At 37.3% G+C, this 22,016-nt stretch overlaps 1 protein-coding gene and 1 long non-coding RNA gene across 9 annotated transcripts in view; both read left to right on the top strand.

Moving 5' to 3' along the window:
* The first annotated feature begins 1,039 nt into the window (after positions 1-1,039).
* On the top strand, positions 1,040-13,633 carry LOC106482594 (uncharacterized). 2 transcript variants are annotated; one of them, XR_010885837.1, is made up of 4 exons: positions 1,040-1,114; positions 7,155-7,355; positions 10,270-10,414; positions 11,066-13,633. It is a non-coding gene; the product is annotated as an uncharacterized lncRNA (long non-coding RNA). The 2 variants fall into 2 exon arrangements; XR_001292191.2 differs by lacking the exon at positions 1,040-1,114 and adding an exon at positions 6,400-6,714.
* A 2,095-nt stretch (positions 13,634-15,728) lies between these two features.
* The window catches only part of MRTFB (myocardin related transcription factor B), a 109,502-nt gene continuing 103,214 nt past the window's right edge, over positions 15,729-22,016 (top strand). For 3 of the 7 annotated variants that reach the window (XM_067306510.1, XM_067306505.1, XM_067306502.1), the window contains exons 1-2: positions 15,729-15,779; positions 18,648-18,691. The gene's annotated coding sequence lies outside the window, so the exon portion shown is untranslated. Of the gene's footprint in view, positions 15,780-17,815; positions 17,847-18,647; positions 18,692-19,742; positions 19,802-22,016 lie in introns of those variants that run through there. The other 4 variants (XM_067306506.1, XM_067306503.1, XM_067306504.1 and 1 more) reach the window with 3 other exon arrangements.

Here is a 22,016-nt window from a genome sequence, read left to right as displayed (position 1 = left end):
CATCCCTATTTCTATATATAAAACTGTTTGTTTAATTGGTGGACTGCACCAAGAATAAATAATGAGGTAATTCTGAAGATCATTCCCAGAACAGCCAGCTGGGATTGTTTCTGCAAGTCAGAGGTATCTCCTCTCCTTTGTTTTTGGAAATAGTTTCATTGCCTGAAGGTGAACAACCTTTTGTCTAAATGCAATTTTAGCAACAGTACAATATTTCAAGAGTGAAACATTCTGCACATAAATGGGGTTTTGGAGTGTTTGTTTACTGACGGTTAAAAATCTTAAAAGCTTAAATCCTAAAGCTGGATTAAGGATTCTAACCAGATTGGAGATGAAGTTTCTTCCATACAGAAAAGAAAAGAAAAAGAAATCCTTTCAGGTATTCTCAGGGAAGACTACCATCAGATTTTTCCCAAGGTATTGTACAGATCTTGTTTACCTTCAGTAATGACAGTTTAAATTAGGAACTTAACTAGAAATCTTATCTCGCAATAACTTAAGCCAAAGAAAAAGATTTATGCAGGTACAGTAACTCCTTTTCAACATTATTTCTTTATTCTTTGGCTGTAATAGGTTTTTAAAGGCTTGATAATAAAATGTCTTTTCCTTTCTGTTTTTGCTCCTATTATATTTTGCTAACATATCAGAGGTATACCTGACTCTTCTATGTCTTGGTCTGTGCACTAACAAAACAGGTGAGGTAAGAAGTAGCATATAAAGTTCAGAGTCAAATAATTCCACTGCACAGTAACGGGTAGGCTTGCTCAAAACCTTAGTGTTTTGGTGATTTCTTATATGAATACTAATGCCCTAATATATTGATACCTTTAAGAGGCAAATAATTTTTTTTTTAATGACTATGGACATAAGTGGAACTCATGTAACTTGACCCATTCGTGGCTGAAAAAATTCAACTTCTAGTCAGATACCAAAAAAAACTCTGAAGAGAGTGCCTGTTTGGTATATGATAAAATTAAGATCTTAATTCTGTCATGCACTTGTATTTATTCTGTCTCACAGATGGGGAACCAGAAGAACTAAAGGCAAAGGCATATGCCCAAGTTGACAAAGCAAGTCTGTGATGAAGCCTGAAGTTGAAACTAGACACTGACTCGTATGTTGACTTATACCTTAGAAGTCTTTTTTATCCATCCATATGTTTCTTTGCTTCTGAGATGCTATTTTTTTATTACTAATGTAAGGTAGATGTCTTAATTCCATTGTGTCCAGTGATACTTTTTGGACTGGCGTACACTGAAGAGTTTCACTTGATTCCTGGTGCTGATAAGTCCATACACCCAGCCTCAGCCACATGAAGAAGCATCCCGCCACCTCCAGTATAGCTTTGGGAGCCAGTATGATACCTCTCCTATGGCACTGCTAATCCACCGATTAAAAACTTTCTAGAAGTTAGTCTCATTTTTCCTTCTGGGTAAAAGAGAGGAAGGATGGGCATTAAGTGGTGGAATGGAGTCAAGAACAAGGAAGTTAAAATTTTGCTGCTAGACTTCCTCAGTTCAAGTCCTAGTTCAAAAAGTGAGTTTCAAATTCTACAGAGAAATTCAACCTGGCAGGCAGCATCCCACTCAGACCTAGAAAATCTGGATTTCTGAGCAACCATAGTTAGCTTTACCCTAACCATAAGCATACAGACAGCTTAAACTGGCAGATTCCAAAAGTATCAGGGCCAAATTTTTCAGTTATGACCTGTTTTTATTCATCTAAAATGCTGATGTGAACTTCATTTGCTATTGTGTGTTAAGAAATAATGAATAAATAGAAAGGAGTATGAGCACAAGGTTTGGCCTAGGGAGGAAGTGAGAACGCAGCCATTGCTTCAATTTTGAAATACCCTATTTCATTACAAGCTAAACTTTCAGTGCTGACACAGGGATTTTGGTACATAATGCCTCATGTTCCTCATGCCTCAGTCCCCCATGACTGCTCACCTCTCTTCTGTTCTTACTTTAACACTTTGTTTTAGCTCTTTGTATTTGAGAATACATAAAGACCCATGCTTTCTGCACTAGCTATCTGTGAGGGTGTCTCATTTCATCTCACAAACTAGGATGTTTACTGGCAGCCATTCTGGAGGTCAATACCACTCTGGAGGATCAATGGCTGTGTGCTTTTAGCGGGCTATATCTGATAGCAAGTCCACTTTCGTTGGAACGTGACCCGTGTTTACCAGTGTTCAGGTCACGTTCAAGAGCCATATTTTCTTCAGGGATTGATTGTGTATATGAGTGACTGTCAAATGATCATTCAGGAAGGTCTTCTAAGGCTGGTTGGGCATTCTGGAACTATAAACTGAGGCTATTGTGTTGAAGTAGCCAGGTATAATCAGTATATTTATTTTTAAGAAAATTAAAATGTTGAGAAAACAAGAAGTAGGTGCATAAACAAATTCATTTAAAAAGAAAAAAAGAAATCCTAGTGGCAGCAACTGAGAAGGAAATAAATAATATTTTAAAGGAAAAGACAGGAGAAAATTGCAGAAGAGAGGAAAAGTCACCACCATTATATGCTAGTATTCTGAAACTCTGTATTTCTGCTCAGGGAGTGAAACAATGCAGCTGACATCACATTTTAAATATTCAGACATTAATTGAGAAAAGACTTATAATACATACACATAAACCAAAGCCTGACATCCTCACAAATTGTGGTTTTTGTTTAAACACCCACACCCACACCCACACACACACACACACACACACACACCCTGCTGAGGCAATTGCTCATTTTGGATTGAGCACATTTGTGAAAAATGCACAGCCATGAGGAAAAACTATGCAGCAAAGCTTTTGAGACATTTTTACACACAATGTTTTTGTTTTGTATTTTTAGAAAATCTCTTCACCCACCTAGATTGACAGTTTCTGGTAACAATGGAAACCTGATTTTTGCAAAGCATAAATAGTAACTCCAGGTGTAGTCCACCTTTACTTTTAATAACTAACTAGGACATGGGAGAATTAATATATGAGCAATCACAAAGATTTCATTATTTAGCAGTCATTATAATGTGCCTTTTTAAGAGTCAAAAATGTTTCTCCAAATTCAGGCAAGCAATCTGTAAATGAGACCAGTTTATTTTAACTGTAAAAAAAAAAAAGGGGGGGGGGGGAGAAAATAAATGCCAATAAGCAAGATTATTAGCAAATTAAATAAACACAAAATTAGATATTCAAGTATTTATAAATTGGATCAGCTTGGACTGTGGCTCTATTTCATTTCATAAGTGTAATCCACCTAAGAAGAATTAGTATCCCTTAATATGCCCTTTGCATAGCTTGTAAAGGTTTAAAATTACTTCTATAAGTGTGCTTATTAACATCCGCTCTGCCTTTCAAAATATGTTAGCATGAGAGCACAAAGACTGTTACTAACACTGAAGGATTTCCCATAGATAATACAAATTAATATAAATTAAAGTAGCATTCAAGTATTTAAGAAGGTTTTTTCCAAGCATATCATAGTATACATAGTATACTCACTGTACTCAATGTATGTAATATCACTTTGCATTATGTTCATATATCAGATTACTTGCCTGTCAAGACTACCTCAAATTTTATCATTACAAATCCAGCTTAGTTCCCAATAAGTACTATGCCAGGGATGTCTAGAATTCTTAATAAGGGCCTGATGTTCATGAGAAGAACGTGGGTTTCTTTTCCTCAGTGAAAACAGTACTTGATCATCATTAGCTGACTGGATTATATACTACTTGTCCATGTCTCCACACCACTTTAAGGCTCAGAAAGTCTGTAAGGTACAAATTAATAGAGTCTGGGAATATATCATCTAGTATTCCCTAGGCATCCACTTTTTTGGCCACTCTCAGGGAACAGTATCAGGCAAGTCGGATCTCTTGACCCTGTGCAGCATAGCTGTCCATATGCACATTGATTTTAATAGTCATAATCAGTATTCTCATAACTTCACTTTCATGTTCAATCTAAAAAAAAAAAAGAAAGCAAAATACCTGTGCAGATTGAGCTTCTTCGTAACTGCACTTCTTTTGTAACTGCCTCTCTGTAAAGCATATAATGCTCCTGATTTTCTGCCTCTGTAACGTGATTATTATGCTAGCTAGCAAAAAATATGAAAAATTGAGGACACTTGTAGTATTTGAAATAATTATGGATGGGTTTGAAAAATCAAGCCTTTAAAAATGTTTTTATTGATTAAGTCATAAGAATAACAAATGTATGACAAGAGTCTTTTTAAATCTTTTAAAAATCTTTTTAGAATATGTTGTCTTAGCCCTAATTAAGTTCTTGAATAATTCATCCCAAAGTTTCCCTAGCTCTATATGTGAAGAAAAACGGTATCCTTGCTTTAGGGTGCCTAGCTTTAGATCTAAATAGAAACTAAAAAAAATGTAACTTTTCTAATAACTCCCACACTACTGTGTGTCAAAACTACATTTTGAACCTGAAATTCACCACATTGAAGAGTGGAAACATCCCATCAAAGAGTTCTTGCGATCTGTCTGACAAGATATCATCTGTGGTGGCACATACCGGTTGAATATGAATGCAAATCACATCTTTCTTAACTATTTATACAAATGGATTTTTCAGTTGGCTAAGAGGTGCTTATATTGTAAGCCTGGCAAATTGATTAATGACATCGTTGACATAAGTCTTGATTCACATAGAAAGCATCTACAGATAAATAAATCAAACGCCACTTGCCAACTTAAAATAATGTATTTATGCTTTCCATCCTGTGCATGCTGAATGATGTCAGTAGCAGTGAATCAACTGGGAACTTTACAGCTTCCCAAATGCCACATTCTGAGAATAATTTGTTAGCAATATTTCTAAAAGAAGTTTTTCAACCTAGGATCCTAATAATTTCCTAGGAAAAATCAATTTTAGAAACAAAAGTAACCTTGTGCTTTTTGAAGACATGAAAAAAGGCATATGGAAACAAACTTTTGGTGAACTAGATGTAGGAAGAAGTTGTGTAGGAGTTAGGGCAAGGGTTGGTGAATGGTACTAGTTGGGACAGAAGAATGTGCTTAAAGAAACATCCCTCGACAGAAACAGCATAGGTTTGTGGTCCCCTTCCTTCCTAGAATTCATCCATGTCGTGGTCCATAAGGGTAAGTATGCATTATGTTACAGCATGATGGAACAGAGAACTGAAGAAGTCTTAGCTAGAGCTTTACAGCTTCATCACATCTGCATCAACAGGAGTACTGGTGATAGTAACTGGGTTACAGGACGGAACGATTTGCATAGTTCTAATCCCAAGGAACAAGCAGAACAGGGACATGGAAAAGACTATGCTTAAAAGGTAGGATGAATGTGAATAATTAATTTTCAGGGAGTGCAAAATGATGTGATCATCTTCAGATTTTCCCCATTTGTTGCTAAGCAGCATTCCTTAGTCACAAGTTTTGACTTATAAAATGAACAGCAGCCTCCGCACATTTTGCTATTTTTACATCTTAAACTGTTCTTTTGCCAAACTTTCATTATAACTATATTTCAAAACGCTCTATGACAAAGTAAGATGAGCACCAAGATATTTGCATCCCTTGGAAAAGGTCTCAATTATCACATGGTAGAAACAGACCATGGACTGGAGATAATAAATTAGAAGAGCCTTCATCTCCTATGTACCAAATTAAGTGCTTTCTTCCTCTCAGGCCTGAGCTTTACATGAGAAATTGAAGTTGCATCATGGAAAAGGCAAGAATAGCATATGTTTGGTTTTGTGTTTTGATCATCAATTTGAATTTGCATAAACAAAATCTCAGAATTTTTCCCATGATGGTGGTGAATTAGTTGTAATAATTCTTCTGATTTGTATTAAGGATGTTGTTCTAATGACCAGACACCCATCTCTGGGCATACTGACAAAAATTAAAATTAACCAACTACCTTTCTGTGTGACAAATTATTCATTATAAGTAAAGGGCTGGCTGCCAACGTTCCAAAACTAAATATCAGATATCCCCACTGAAAATACCCTCTCCTCAAATGCTTTGAGGCATAACCAGAGACTTCACAAATCTTGGTTCTTATAAGACCAAGAGACACAACTGACAGTTCAGAATAAAGAGTTGCCTGCTAATAACCCATGCTTAGCTCCCAAGTTTCTGCAATGTAAACACACTACACTGGTAACTGGGTTAAATAAAATGAGTAATCATTTTAAAGTGAGAGTTAATTACCAGTTCCAGATCTTTGATAGTCACAAAATGAACCAATTGTGAAGCAGAGTAACATTGATAAGCCTGTGGAGGATGTGGTCTAAAGCAAAAGATACTTTCCAAGTCAGGAAGACATGACTTGGAAAGACAGACATATTCAACAGTCACAGCAGACCTGTTGCTCCATTTCTACAGTTGCATGGTACAAAGGCAGAAGGCTTTTGCAAGGTCTGCTACACAGGTAAGTGATACTTCTTGCTAGTTCCTCTACTGGATGCCAATAAATAAGACTATTAAATAAGACTAATAAGGTAGGTACTACCACAAGGGCTTTTTATTTATCACTAGCGAGAAGACTGAATGCTGGAGTCCTCTGCCAAACCACAGAATCTATCTTCTGCTCTCTACAAAACTGTTTTCCAAAGAGATATACAGAAAACTTCCCAAGTTACGTTTGCAAACTGCAGCAGCCTTTCCAGCCACACAGCGAACATCTACTTACTTCTCAAACAACCTGATCCAGTGGCCCAAATCCACATGTTAGTCCATATCTTTTCATGTCCTTTCAGATGCATCAGCAGTCATGGAAGCAGCAGTTCTATGTAGCCCCACAATCTAGCTATAGCTCCTAAATTTTGAGCAACTGCCTTGTTTTACCGCTGTTAAGGGCACTGCTGTTTAGGGCAAAGAGTATTGCTTATTAAGTAAGATTTTCACTTGATAGAAATTAACATAGTGTATAAAACGTCACAGAAACAGCTTTACCAACTTGGGCATTTATATTCGCCTACTTCCTGGGAATGGGTGTGGAGAACTACAGAATGAGGATATGTTGCAAGACAATTTTTTTGCTGTAGAGAGAGCCAATAGTGCCTCTTCCCCTCTTTCTTGGTATACCTGGAGGAAAGGGAAGCAGAGGAGAGAGTATGAGACTGTTTTGTTTATCTTTGTTCATCTCTTTTTCCCTCCTGCTACTAAGTGAAAGGACAGGAAGCAGGCAACCAAAGCTGCAGCCTATGGGTAGGCAGATGCCTGTTGCCAGCTTGATCTCATCCCTGCAAGCCTCAAATTTCTGCAGAACTGCAGGACTGTTGCTGAGACGTGAAAGAACAGCAGTTTCTGGCATGTTTCCTATTGCTGAAAGGAAGAAGCAAACAAGAACAGAGGTATGAGGCAGCAGGTATGGAGTACACACATGTTGAGGGGTGGGACTGCGTCTACGCAAGAGGGAAAACGGGCAGAAAGGCCTAATGTAGGCAAAAGCATACTGATACTGGGGATACCAGTACCCCACAGGAGGAATAACCAAAAAAAGGAAGCTATGAATAGGATTTAAGGAGAGAAAAAAATGGAAAGATTTGGATAAACTGTATATTCAGACTGTAAGTGCAGCTGGTAGATTGTAGCTAATCGTTTTTGTTGAGCCATACCTAACTCCTGGCTTATTTCACTGCTTTTTAGGAGATAACGTGTAACACCTCACTTACACTATAAATCAAAAAGTTTAAAAAAATAGAAGAAATAATTGTGTGTGGGAATAATTCAAACAATACGTGTACACCTTCCACTCCCATATTATTAAAAAGCTAGCTACAGAAAAGAGTTATGAGGCAACTTAGTTATAATTGATGGCATTGACTGCTTTTTAATTAAAACATTATTATAGTGACATGTGGATCACTATCACTATTGAAGACATATCAAGTGCAGATGTCAGTAATTTTTTTAGGATAAGAAAAGGTTTAGGAACAGTGTCTTAGTTGTATTTATTTCTGCTCTTAATGTTGAATTTCAAAAGTTCATGAATACTTTTGGTTTTTCAGAAACAAAAATATTTAATGAAGTTTCTCCTTTATGTTTGTTGGTTGGTTGGCTCTTTAAATTGGGAAAAGTAAAAACAACTAGAAGGTTCTGAAGTTTTTAACCCTTAATATCATTAACATTCAACCATCAGACACAAATGAAAATATAGGATTTAAATACCATTAACAAAGTATCTATTTCTTATGACAGACTAGTCAAACTTCAGTGCAAGACCTTCTATTTAGAAGTAATATAAATAACTTTGCTTTGTTAGTGCTACCACCTAATGTAGTAACAGCCAATGTTTGATTATGAGTTATAATTTTTGTCTTAAATGTAACCATGTGTAACATTGTTTTCTTTTATGAGAACCTATACGAGAAATCCTTATGAGAATATTGGATTTTTTTTTTTAATTGAACCTGGGGCACAGCATAAGTCACAGATTCCTCTCGCTGACAAGTCATTGTTGAACAGTTCTTACGCATCCATTGGCCATTTCTATTTTCTTCCCTCAGAAAACAGCACTTAAGATCATTCACAAAGTCATTGATGACACCTAGCTTGCTACATTCAGTAAGGTCATCATGACTAAACTTGGCAATGGAGACTAAAACTGCAAGATCACTGCCTCTGGACATCAAGACCCCTTTGTATAATCACTGGGCTAAAATCACTGTAGGTTTCTCTAGAAAATGCAATAAAACTATGGCAGAGATAAGGTCAGCCCACTGTTTCTGTAACATGGCTGTTTTAAATTAAAAAACTGTTTGCCAAAATGGTTTATCTAGTTTTTCTTCTATTTTAACCAGTTATCTGGTGGAAGATTTTTGTTTTTGTTTTTTTTTGGTTTTGTTCTTAACTATTATGCTTTGATCTAAAGCTAAATTTCTCTTTCAACTTCCTTAGCATACAAAGATAAGAATGGCTACTGTGGTTTCAACCAGAAGTCCATCTAGACCAACATCCTGCCCCCAAAAGTAGCCAAAATTGGAAACCTTATAATGTACATATAAAAATGTTCCTATCCTTTGTTTCCTCTCCAATTTTACCAGTTGTTCATCTGTGAGACAACCATCCCTTTTTAACTATGCTTCTATTGTATAAGAGCCTTTGTTACAATACTTTGTTAAAAGCTTTCTCAAATCCAAATACACTGTATCAACAAGTCACCTTATCCCCTAAATGTTCGAAATAACTCAAAAAGACTTGTGAGGCATGACTTCTCTTTATGAAAGCTCTGTTGATTCTTCTAAACTGTATTATGTATATTTATTTATATACTAATTTTATTTTTATTGTGTTTATATCTTGTTCCCCGGACAGTAGTCACAGTTACTGGTTGTTTACTCTGGATTTCCCTTGCCACATACATTAACTTTACTCCTTAGGCCGGATTTAACTGACTCCAAGGCCAGTTTAAGCAACAGTTCACACACCGCAGTTAATAATTTGGCAATGCCATATTTGACTTCCTTTTTATTCTCTAGTTTTGCTCATTTTACCAGTTTGTTCTAAAATCTTTTCTACTGACAATTCAAATTGAGACAGTTCTTTAAACTCATTTTCCATAAAGGAAAATTCTAAGGACCTCTTTAGGTTCCTCTGTAATGAACACAAATGTTAAGTGGATTTTTTTTCCCTATGGCCTTATTTTCCTTAAGATCTTCTTGTCCACTTTGATCATCAGTCAGCTCTCCAAATTCTGTGGCAAGTTTCATGGTTTTTACATTTGTACTAATTTTTATGCCTTTAACCTTTGTTCATGTACCTAGTGATTATTAATCTCTGAACCCATTTCCATAGAATTCAAATATTGCCAGTTATGTGGCATAGAAGAATTTTCATTATACACATAGTTAGACATCTTTCCAGGAAACATGCTTTAGTATTCATTAATTAGAGGTTACTGATGTGAAAATGTAAATTTATTTGAAATTTTCTTTGTAATCTTTGCAGAAAGAACTCTATCTCACTGTTTTTACAGACCATAGCATGTTTTGTTATTCTTATCTTGATCTAAGGTCTTTAAGTACTACTGTACTATAATAATTACTATTTATATACACTAGCAGTAGCCATAGTAAACCAGTTCTCATTATATTTTTGAAATAACTTGCTCAATTGTAAGTCAACTGCACTACTATTCTGTAACCCCAAAAGTTACAGGGCAAAACTGTGGTATTTATTCAATAAATTCTGCCAAGAAATGAAATATCCCACATAAAGTCTGTAGTTGACATGATTTGATTTGGAAGCCAAGGCTAATGACTGCATTTGTTTTTCTGCAGGTAGTGCAAATCTTGGAGGACTTAACCTGCCTAGAATGATGAAAGAGCACAGATGATATATGTATCTTAGCAAAAGCTAAGATACTCCTTCTTGAAGACCTACCCAAAGAAATGGGCATTTACCTCTTTGGAAAGCAAGAATAAGGTAACCATGTCTGCAATTTTACTAGAGTGTTTTCTCTGTATCTTCTCCTTCTCTCTACCTTGGACTTGAGCAAAATTTGTTAAAAATAAACAATTTCTGCAATCATTGCCTGTATTTGAATTTCTCTTAGGCTTTAATGTTAATTGTTCTTTTGTGGACTGTGGATTCTCCATGGATATATTCGAAAAACTGGAATTACTTTGACAAAAATATGTTGAACAGCAGAGAAGTATTATAAAACGCTTTTCTGATTTGATGGATTTTAATAATGTTTAATGAAACCCCTTAAGAGGGTTAATCATTCAATAAACAAACACTCATGTTCAGCCCAAATCCCCAGCCCTATGTACTAACTGGAACCTGAGCAGAGAAGAAACAAAGCAAATGACTCACTGGTATTCTTGGATAATGGCAGATTTACAGAAATACTCTGAAATGCTTATTTTTGCAGAAATTGATTTTATGCATATGAATATATGATTTTCAGTGCTTCAATGAAGGTATGTTTTCCACATGTTCTAGAGCAGTATTTAAAGAATTCTTAAAAGCTTCTTTAATATATTCTTTATATCTTTAAATAACAAACAATAAGAAAATTGCATTTTTATGTTTAGTATATAAATCAATGATACAATATTTCTGTTTGTACAGGGGTGTAACCATATGATAGAGTTCATCTGAGTAAGCGCTAATTGTGGTTGGCAAGGTAACCCACAAATAGAGCTCGTCTCTGAAGCTGCATGAACTGGGCTATGTTTTAAACAAAGTACTTCAGTTATTTGTATTAGAACATACAGACTTCAAGTGCTTTCTTGAGAAGGATATTACAAATGAACCTCACAATGCCTGAAGATTAGGATAATAAAAAAAAAACTTACTTGAAAATGTACACTAACATTTTTAAAAATTCTTCATTAAAGTTTACATGGAATGTGGTATTATTAAGTGTTGTATATGAATCTCCTCCCCAGAAATGCTAGAGTAATTCTTTTGTGTAGTTACTAAATAGTTATATATCCATAGCAGAAAAATAGATAGGAACAGCTGCAGAACACAGGAACTGTGAGACAATGCCTTTTTACAAACAACAGTAGCAAGTTATTATTGATAACTTGTCAGTCTCTTACACTGGTTATTACATTAATAGCAGTGAAACTCCATGCTCATATGCAGCTATATATATGGGCAGGAGTAACAGCAAGACATTCTTACTTAATATTTCTTGACAATTGAACATGCATCTTCTCTTGATCAACCCATGTACAGACATGCTGGTCTAGCAGACCTGTTGGAAAACCTCTCTTTTCTGTTATGCTTGGGGAAAGAACTGCTTGAAAGCTTTTGGAAAAAATTCAGATGACTGAGGTGTCAGATGATATGTAAGATTTTTACAGATACTACATTTCAGACAAGTATGCTGTTCATTTTAATATACTGGCTTGAATTTAATATGACTTTGAAATGTGTAAAAATACCCAAAACTATATGGGTAGGTTTGATAATTTTTGTACCAATTTAAATTTAACTACAGAATATTTTTAATTTATGTTTTAAGTAATGAATTGTCTTTAATGCATAATAAATATGAACACTGTGTTAAATTTCTAAAAAAAATTCTTTATATAATGCTTGTACTAGACCTGAAAAGCATCTATAGTATCTGAATACTTTCAAAACAATTTTTTGTACTTTTTATTAAATAAACAATCCTTTCCTAAAATACAGAGCTTACAACTGCATGACAAAATACTTATTTGTTATAAATCACAACAAATATTTAGATGTGTACATTAACATGGATTTTTAAATACTTATGCTGTACCACTGGTCTGCTTTTCACTTTTAGCAGTTTATAACAATGGGAGATTAGTTTGGAAGCAACAGAGGGAGAGTTAGGTCCATATTTTCAGACAACAGCATTACTCTATCAGTTAAAATCATTTTACCTCTGTTTGTTATACTTACTTCTATTGTAAGTAATGGAATATAAAGTTTATTGTTATTCTTGGAGGCAAATAGTGAGTTCTGAGGCTGAACTTCTCTGTAATGAGAAGGAAGTGTTGTATATGTTCACGCCCAAGACAGGAAAGGTGGTGCTCAAAAGACAAGAGCTATTGTGTTGAGTTGGACAATTTCCATATAGTGAATTTATTGGAGAAATTATTTCAAAGTAGTTATTTGCTTCTTTAAATGCATCTTCCTTTTCATTCACTGGCTAGTATCACTGTGTTTTGTTTAAAAAAGCTCAAATACCTTCAGAAGACGAGTATCAACTGTGTTTAATGCCAACCTTTAAACTCATCTTTTTCTCTGAAACTTTCTTTTTCAGGCTGTTAGTATTCAGATGTTCCATAATATGAACCATGTCTATACCATTCTAATCAATTAATTGATGATGCTTTAGTATATGCAGCAGTTGAAATAACTTCAGTCTTTTAGAATAATCTAAAATGCATTGTGACATTAAAAAGATGTCACAGCTCATGCGTAAGTACAACGTATCTGTTGTAGGCTACTGAGGCTAACCGGTAACATTTGCTTTATCTAATGCTTTCCTAATGCTTGTTTCCTCATATTCTGTATAAAACACTTAGTAAAGATGTAATCTGTATTTCTGCAATAATTATGTAGACATTTGTATTTTCCTTCTTATTTACATGATAGAATTATGAACAAAATGTTACTGGCTATGTGGGATCATAGCTAATCCTTTTTTTCTCAGTTTGAAATGTATTGAGTCAGTTGGCTAACTTAAAGGAAAAAAAGGTGAAGAGGCAGTCTGAACTTTGTGTAACCTCTCCCTAGCAAAGGGGTTTCTTGTGTTTTCAGGAAAACAGAAAATAAAGCATTCTTCATAACGGAAGCCATTCCAATAAGATTAATAAAGCAAAAAATCCTGCCATTCAGTGTACTTTGAAGGAGAAAAAAGTCACAACCTAATTTCTTTGGCTAATTATCTCTCTTCTTATCTTCAGTACCTTACATACCCCAAATTCTTATGACCAGAACTTAAATTATACATCTTTTCTTTTGCCCTGTTACTTTAGGTTTTGTATACACTGTTGAACTTGTAGATGGGGATTTTTTGTTTAGTTATTAGTTTTCTTGGAATTCCCAAGACCAAGTTTTTACTCAAAAAATATTAAAAATTAAGATTCTATATGGGAGGGCAGCACCAAAGATTTAGTAATTTTGAAGGACAATATACAGATAAAGTATACAGATCTTAAAGTCCAGATACCATTATGTATTAGAAAGGTGCATTAGAAAGGAAGGGATGAAACAAGAACAATCATATTTTCAAGTAGGAGCCAAATAGAGTTTATCTCTTAGTAGTAACGTCAAGTTCCAAGTGTGGTCATCTGGATGATTTGATGAATCCTCCTTGATTTGTCCTTAGAAACTGAATGTAAAAACAGAGGTGTTAGTTGAATCCCTGGTTTATGTTAAAACACAGATAATTAACCAATATTGCTGAATAAAGATCAGTTTGTAAATGTCTTTAATGAATCCTTACAAATTTCTGACCATGTTAAAGACATTTTTCAATGGAAAGAGGCCTTGAACTAAAGATATTCCAATAGTTGTCTATTGCAAAGGGTTTTTTAATTGCATCAGTCTTACCTACTTCCCTGTTACGGATATCTCTGTTGCCTTTTCTGCTGCTTTTGTCAATAGCTTTTCAGTCTTATGTAATAATTTGTCCTGAATTTGGTATATCCTTTACACCATTTTTCTCAGTTTGAGTACGTGATATTTGGACATCTATTGAATCAATAGGTTTATCATTTTGCCTTAGCTTCAAAAGCTTTAGGATCTTCTTCAAATAATGCAAAATACCAACTGATTTAAACTGGTGCAGAATTAAGATCTTAATCTCTGCGCCATTATACAGCTTTGTTGCATTTTCTTAGAAATCTGAAATTTCGGCTATAAAAAGATTTTATTCAATTTCACCTTACCCGTTTTGTAATTCTAATTTAATTTGTTAAATGCTACACTCTAAATTGAGTACTTATTTGTAGCTGTTTGCATCACTGGTTTTAACAGTAGGCTCACATCTGAACTATTTTATTCAATGGATGACAGAAGTACGTCATAGGTTTTAACGAGATCTTTACACAGTTTATTGCTAAGTGTCCAGGTCATTGCTATTTCTAGTTTGTTTCTGAAATTGGATAAAATCCGCATAGCTATTTGTAATTTAGAGGAATGTTAAAAATACGTACCCTCTTTGAAGAGCCAAACCAAATAATAATCCCTTTCAACTCACTAAAACAATTCAAACAAGTAATTCTTTGAATGTCAAAGCATTAGTCTACAATGAAGTACATCTCAGTGTTGTCTAACATTTTAACAATATAAGAAATTAAAAATGGGCTTTTTTTATTCATGTGCATGTTCTCTTTGCCTGTGGTATCACTGTTGAGTAAATGCATTGAAAAGCTCTTCGCAGCAGAGGAACTATCTTCTCTTTTGTTACCAAGTAGCATAAGCAGGTGCAGTTTCCTTGCAAGCTCCTTGATAACTAGCAAATTGCAATTAATAAATCAGCCGTATTAGTGCAATCCACCCAGTGGCGGCTCAGTTTTTAAACTGTGAATCAAAAAAACAGAGAGCAAGAACTAAGTTGCACAATTACGGGCCTGATGCAGTTTACTCATGAAACAGACCAGCTCTGCATTAGCAAAACTCCGTTTGCGTTAGCAGAGAGCTCGCTGCTGCGAGCACGGCGTTGCGCAACACATGCAACCAAGCTCATTCCTGTGCCTGCACGTTCATGTGCCGCTTGCGGAACGAGTATGTCATTTTTCTATTGCATATTTTCAGGTGTGCACCATCGGGTTTCCAGAATCTCTTCGAAGATTTCCCCCTCCTCCCCCATCGGTTTGCCGCGCCATCACGCACAGTCGCCTCAGGCTGAGGGGGCGGGGGGGGCACAGGGGCTCCGGGGCACGTTTCATTTTGCCCGCGCCCGCACGGCCCGGGCGTGAAGCCTTCCAGGCCGGCGGGACCGGAGGGCCCGGCGCGGCGGGCGGCTCCGCGGGGCGCTGAGGGAGCCGCTTTGGGGGCGCCCCCGCGCCCTGAGGAGCGACGCGACCAACGGCCAACGCGGGGGCGGGGCGGGGGGGGCAGCGAGTTCCCGGATGCAGGCGCCCCGCCCCCGCCCCTTCCCGCCTCCTCGCCCCCCGCCTCCCACATGTGCGCGGCGGCCGCAGCGTTGCCGGCGCGCGCCCGCCGCCTCCCCGCCCCGGCTCGCGGGCCAACCGCCGGGGCGCGCGCCCGAGGGCGGGCCCGGCCGCAGAGCTCGCGAGAGGACATGTCCGCGGCGGCGGCGAGCGAGGGTGAGCGAGGGAGCGAGCGAGTGAGTGAGGGGCGGACGGTGCCGCCGCCGCGCGGGGTCCGTGGGGGAGCGCGCGTCACGTGACGGGCGCGGCGGGACGGCAGCGGGGCCGCGCCTCGGAGCCGGCGGGCGGCGGCGGGGAGCCGGTGCCGCCACCTGGCCCCCGGGTAGGCTGCTGCACGGCCTCGCCCGCCCGCCCGCGCGGGGCAGCGCCGCCACAGCCATCTTGGGGAGGCGGTGGGGCCGCGCGCCGCTCCGGCCGCCTCCCCGGCGAGGCCGCGGGGGCAGCCGCCCGCCAGGCCCGGCCCGGCCCGGCCGCCCGGCTGCGCAGGTGCCTCCGCGCCGCGGCCCGCTCTGCGGAGGCGGCGGCGCCTCCCCGCCGCAGCGGCGCTGCGGGGCTCCGGTGCGTCCCGCGGCGAGTCCCGGCAGCGGGGCCCGGCCTCGGGCTGGAGGGGCCGCAGCCGCGGAGCCCGAGGGGAGCGGCCGCAGCGCGCGTTCGCGTTACCTGTGGAAGGAGCAGCGCTCGCCTCAGGCGGCGTTGAGAGATTCGGGTTGCTGTTTTTTTGCACACGTTTTAGGGTGGTTGGTTGAAGCAGCGCTGCGCATAAAACACAAAGCGTGTCTTCAAAATCTGTAAGCACAGATGTGTTTCTTAAACGCATAAAAACCAGTTAACGTTTGTGGAAGAGTGACCTTCTCCTGAAGGGAAGGCGCACTGTGAGGTGCTCTGCTACCGTATGTTTCCTGTGTGCCAATAAACTAAATATATTTGCTGCTATGCGGCTTACACGCTTTTTGTACTGGTTTCTGTGAGATCTCACTGTACGCAGTGCAGGAAACTGCTTGTAGGGGCTGTATCAATGCAGTCGGGACTGCTGCTGCTGTGACTTCGGTGGCTGCGTGCAGCAGGAAACCTAGCTGATGTAGAAAAATACAGTTAAAAATTAATAATTTCTGTAATCAAGTAAATATCAAAATAATCTTTTCATTTATATTCTACAGGCAGTACACTGGCATCTCATAACTTTACTGTCAATATGTCAGAGAGATTTAAATATGTCTAAAAGGTTTAGGCTAACATCAGTCATCCTTAAAAAAAAAAAAGACAACAAAAAACAAACACTACTGTGAGTACAGAGTGTTCTAAAGTTCATGTTTATGTGAAGGTGATTACAGTTCTTCCTGACGTGGCATCTTTGCCTTTATGGCGGAAGAATGCCCAGATTTTGAATTAATTGGTGTTTTAGAGATCTCAGCAAAGGTACAGCTGGCATTTCATGAAGTTATTTCCATGATGTTTGACAGTTAATCCAGCTCCTCTCTGAAGTTTTCTCCCCTATGTAATTAGTTAGGGCTAAATATTTTGTGGTGTGACTTGTGTTTAAAATTTGACCATGGCGGTGCTAATCACAGCAGTTATTAATGAAATAAAAACATATGGAAGCTGAGAATTCTTAGTACCTTATTGGAAGTGTACAACACCTTTCAACAATTGAGTTATATTTGGGAAAGTGTAGGAAATTGGACTTGATATATGTGAACTTTTAGGACCAGTCGTACAGTAGCAAGAAAATCCCATTAATATTTAACAATTTTAATTTGTGGGATTCTGTTGAATGAGTTAATTAAAAAACCTTCAAAATTCTATTGAATGAGTTAGCAAGAAAAGTATTCAGCCAAATTCAGTGTTTCTGTGCTTAAAAATAGGTGATAAATTGGAGCCCTTGTTTGTCAGCCTGAAAATCAACACAGATAATTGATGAAATTATTATGGATTAATATGATGTTGGGTAGGGACTATACTTTGTTTTTAAGCCAGTAATTAGATTATTGAATAAATAATTATTGGGAGGTAGGGAGGAAATGACTTTATTGTAGACCATTTCTTTCTTGAGTTCTTTTTGGTGTTTCCCTCCTGTAACTTCTTTCTTTTGTATGTTTTTTTTTCTTTAATATTCTAATTTTTTACCTCTTTCACTGATACATATAGAAGCCATAACATCCATTTCAGTCTTTAGGCATGCAAACATTTAAAAGAAGAAAAACCCTAGCTATCAAGACTTTTCCTCAGAACAAGAACAACTTCGTGTGCGTAACTTGTATCTTGGACCTTTTAGATGGATACTTATGGGATCAAAACTAGAAATTAATAGAAACTAACTAGAAACTAATATTGTATGAAATGCCATTTATTAAATGTTAACTTTAAATATTTTCAAAATTTTCTAAATATAGTACACAGTATATTTCCAATGACATAATTATATATATATGTGTGTACACACACACACACACACGCACTCTCTGCAGTATATTTATAACTGAAATGTTGATGATTGAACAAATACATTTGAGTTGTTGTCATAACAAAAAGCCAAAATGCATTCGTGAACAGTCTCTTTCTTTCTTTGTAAAGGTTCCTTCATATTGGAATCAGTTGATACCTAAAATATATTTCTGATACTTAATGAAGAGATAGTGAATAGACATAATTAGCACTTACAGTTTGAGCTGTGAAGACATTCCAGCTCTAAGGGATTATGCATCTTTGATTTGAAGGAGCTCTAACTCGAGTGTTGTGTATTGTAGTTGAGTTAAAAGGAGTGGGAGATGCACCACCAGCACTATTATCCTTCCCAGAGGTAACCAGAAAGACTTAACATGAAAAGTGCTAACAAATTGAAGTGTATTGAAATTAGTTTACCTTAGGAATTTTTAACCCAGTAAGATACTTTGACATCACAAAACTTCAGAAGTTGAGAAAGAGCAACTCATATGGTCGAGGTTTTAGTTTTTTAGGTGTAGTAGACTATGCAACTCTATTATAAGTTATTTTTGTGACATTTCTTGTGATTTTGTTTTTCCTGTCTTTACTTTCAAATTCACCAGAAATGTGCTGAAACAGACACTATCAAAGGAGGATAAAATATAAGGTAAGTCCTGTATCTTAAAACTATCAAAACTTTTTAATATAGTCTTTTAATGAATAAAATTCTACTGTGAAGCCTCTTTTTTTAATGAGCAATGCTGGTTTTATGAAGTTGTTAAAATGGAAGGTTTTCCAAAAGATGTGTTCTAATGCAAACAGGAATGTGGGGATATGTATTGCCCATGTTATATATGCTAAGAGCAGGTTACTCTGCTGTTTCTGCTTGCTATTTGGTAGGAATCTTTTTTTAATCATCTTTCAGAATTTTGACACAAATGTCCTTATGTTGATTAAATCTTACTTTCTCTTTTTTAAAGGAGTGTCGTACTTGCTAGCCTTCACCGATTTTGTTAGACTTTTTTAAAAAGTTAGTAGTTTTGATATCAGTAGCTAAAACTGAGGCCTGTATAGCTTTTATTATTATTATTTTTTAGCAATTATTTTGTAATGAATCAGGCTAGTACCAGCATAGCCCCAGAGCACTTTACAGCATACTGATGCATTTTGATTAAATAATCCAGTTATACTTGAGGAGAGGTAACTTCTTTCTCAAAGGGAGTGACTAAGAATGGGTAATGGCTGTTGACTGATGGAATTTAATTCAACAAATCTTAGGAAGATTAGATACTTGAGTAGCTTAGTAAAATAAGGAGCTGGGGTTATATCAGCTAAAATGTTCTCAGCTTTAGAACTGTGTGACTCTGATGTTGAACTGGTATGGAAATAGTGAAAATTCTGACCCCCCCCCCCAAAAAAAAAGTTTTGGGGGGAGGGGGGGGAAGGGGGAGTTGGTGGTGGGTATCGTTTTGTTTTTTTTTTGTTTTGCTTTTGCAGTAACCCAAAAAGAGCACTGAATTTAAAGCTGGCTTGATTATTTCTACTGAGGCCCCTGTAGCATGAAACAGAGCATAGGTTCCGCCTCTACTGGAAAAAGCCAGGCACAACTTATATGGCTAAGAGCTGCTCAAGAAAGTGGAAGAACAGCAAGAAGTACAAAACCTTCCAGATGCACGCAGAAGGTGCTATTAATCTGAAATGTTGGTGGGTTCCAGTAAATCTACTTACAGCCTAAACCAGACCAGAATCTACCACTGGAATAGCTCAAGTCCTAGAGGTGAGATACAGTGAAGAGAAACATAAGTACAGGAAAAGCTTAGGAAGCAAAGACAACTTCAATTTTTTATGAAGAATTTTTAAGCGTGGCTCTTGCAGTGTGGTGTTCAGTCTTCATACAAACGTACTCGTCATATGTATAACCAAGTACCTAGTATATGTATAACCAAGTACCAATTAATCTAGTAATTTTTACGCTATTTGACTAGCTTCAGTCAAATTTCAGAGAGAAATATCTCAAACGTAATTAACTTCCTAACAGTTTTCACAAGGTTGAAATTTAGTAGAGAAAATCCCTATCAGGGTCTTGTCAGGGAAAGGCAGATAGAAGTCAGCTGTCACTTGCTCTGTTTACCAGCAGCTGGCTGGCTGGCCAAAACGCTTTTCCTGTGAACTGGCCATAGCGCATGTTGCTTCTTGTGTGGTGAAGATGGCAAATGAGACACAGCTGAGAAATTAGAGTTACAGTGGGAATGTATAAACATTCAGAGGACAAAGAACATGAACCTATAGGAAGCTAAACTTTATTATGTCCATTGTCCTTGGAACAAATTTGTTCAGTGTTCTATAAATCATCCATCTTAAGAGTTCAAAAAAAGCCCTGACAAAATTATTTATTACTGTACTTAAACAGTAATAAGATTTTTCTAGTAAGACTTCTGTATCCTGGGTAGGTAAATATCAGTGAAAAGAGAATCTATTAAATAGTTACCAGAGATGGATGAGATTAGAATCTGCATAAACTGGAGGAGGAAACGAGATGAAATCATTCAACTGTATGTACTTGGAAGAAAAAAAATTGTGGAAGATTGAACTGTTATCATATCATTAGTTCTCAGAGAAAGACCAATCCTATTTGATGCTAAAGACTCATCTCTGATTAAAATCATTAGGAAATGAGGAACCAGCAACTAATACAATTTAATTGAAAATAGCATTTCAGTTGCTATCGTATCAGTATTCCAAAACACTTTTAAACACTTAAATTTAAGAGTGTATTATAAAAGGCAAATGTAGCATTAAAAATGAATAAATGATGTTCTTTAGGAACAGGAAGGTACCAAAATGAAAATGTAATCATGCTTCTAGAATATTTAAGTAGAATACACTGGCTAAATTGGTAACTTACTACCTCTTTCTAATCACGATATAGTAATTTGCTTACTATAGATGAATAAGAAAAATCTACCCAATTCTGTATTCATACCAGTTCTTGTTCTGTGTTCATTAATAGTAATGCATACTAGATGAATTATTCAACTCTCATATGATGACCAAAGCATAGTTTTAGGTGATATGTAGGCACAGTCTGTTACACCATTCTTTTGAAAGTAATGGGAATTGTGCTCATGTATCATTGAACTGTTGTCTACCACCATAGTCTTTTGGTCTCTGCTCCATGCAGTGAGACCAGCATAGTGGTTAAGGGAGCTGATCTGGCAGAAGATTAAACCCTGTTTCTAAAAAATTAAAGTTTTTGCAAGTCTAGATGTCTGAACTGATTGTGCAATTTGAGTGCCAGTGCCATCCATAAAAAGTAGAGACAGAATGGTGGCTAAGGGTATTAAGGAAGGTGGGAAGGTAGCAGCTTCAACTTCAATCAGTTCAGACTGTTGTAAAACAGCCCCCTGAACTGTACTGTTAGGCAAAAAATTAGTAACTGCAAACACTTAAAGATGGGGGGGTGAGGCTTCTTTTAACCTGAAGATAAGGTGTGGTTTTGGGTTGCATTCAGGCTACTTGACAAATAGCAGGTTTGATTAGATTTGGCAAAGCTGGTTCTGTTCCTATCTTGGTTTCATAAATCTGAAACCTTTGTTTCTTGCTGTGAATATATCTGCTGCTTCTTTAGCAGCATGTCTAAGAAACAGATCAACAACTGAAATTAAGCCTATTTGCACTTGGCAACCATGAAGGTTTCATGTTTGCATCTTTAAATGAAATTATTCCATGCTATGTTGAGCACAGTGAATGAGTCTTCCTGGCATTGTTTCTTAAGCTTTTTTCATCTTCTGAAGTCCAAGAGCCTAAAGAAAAACAGAAAATTGTTTCATTTTCATTATGGAATAAAACTTTAAAAAACGTTTTTTCTGTGGTAAAGATTGACAGCTGCTGTAAAACTACTCTTCAGTGCTGCTGAGGCTCTGTCTAAACCACCACCACAAAAATCTTCCATATCCTGAATCTCCAAAGCAAATGCACATTACAGAATTTAT

This window comes from Apteryx mantelli, chromosome 16 (assembly GCF_036417845.1).
Source record: "Apteryx mantelli isolate bAptMan1 chromosome 16, bAptMan1.hap1, whole genome shotgun sequence".
In the NCBI taxonomy this organism is placed as follows: Eukaryota; Metazoa; Chordata; class Aves; order Apterygiformes; family Apterygidae; genus Apteryx; species Apteryx mantelli.
This window is presented reverse-complemented; position numbering and strand designations above follow the sequence as displayed.